The sequence below is a fragment of the Microtus ochrogaster genome, unplaced genomic scaffold, assembly GCF_000317375.1.
Source record: "Microtus ochrogaster isolate Prairie Vole_2 unplaced genomic scaffold, MicOch1.0 UNK8, whole genome shotgun sequence".
Taxonomy (NCBI): Eukaryota; Metazoa; Chordata; class Mammalia; order Rodentia; family Cricetidae; genus Microtus; species Microtus ochrogaster.
In genome coordinates, this window is record NW_004949106.1 from 10091159 (window position 1) to 10091963 (window position 805).

An 805-nucleotide genomic window follows, 5' to 3' on the forward strand; every position below is an offset into this window, starting at 1 on the left:
TTTATTGAAGATGTTCTCCTTTTTCCATTGTATAACTTTAGCTTCTTTGTAAAAAATTACATGTTCATAGGTGTGTGGATTAATATCCAGGTCTTTGATTTGATTCCATTTGTCAACCTGTCAGTTTTTATGCCAATACCAAGCTGTTCTCATCACTGTAGCTGTGTAATAGAGCTTGGTGTCACAGACAGTGATGCCTCTGGAAGTTCCTTTATTGTACAGGATTGTTTTGGCAATCCTTGTTGGTTATTTCTTGTTTTACCATATGAACTTGAGTAGTCTATCGAGGTTTGTGAAGAATTGTGTTTGGATTTTGTTAGGATTGCATTGAACCTATATATAGATTGCTCTTGGTAGGATTGCCATTTTTATTATGTTGATCCTATCTATCCAAGAGCATGGGAGATCTTTCCATTTTCTGGTATGTTTTTCAATTTCATTCTTCAAAGATGCAAACTTCTTGTCAAACAGGTCTTTTCTTTCGCTAGTGTTACCAAGATATTTTATGTTATTTGTGGCTATTGTGAATGATGATGTTTCTTTAAATTTTTTCTGACTCTTCATCACTTGTATTTAGGAGAGTTATTAATTTTGTTAAGTTGATCTTTTCCTAAATAGATTTCATATTACCAGCCTCTGGAATAGGTATTGGTTTCTTCATAATACTGCAAAAATTATGAAGGCTAAAAATGGTTAAGAAACTTATGCCAGTCTGTCATGTTACCAACCCTGCTTCCTGAGCCCGTAGTGCACTGGCCTTGATTGAGGATCAGGTGATGAGGTCTTCATCTGTTGGCCCACCTGA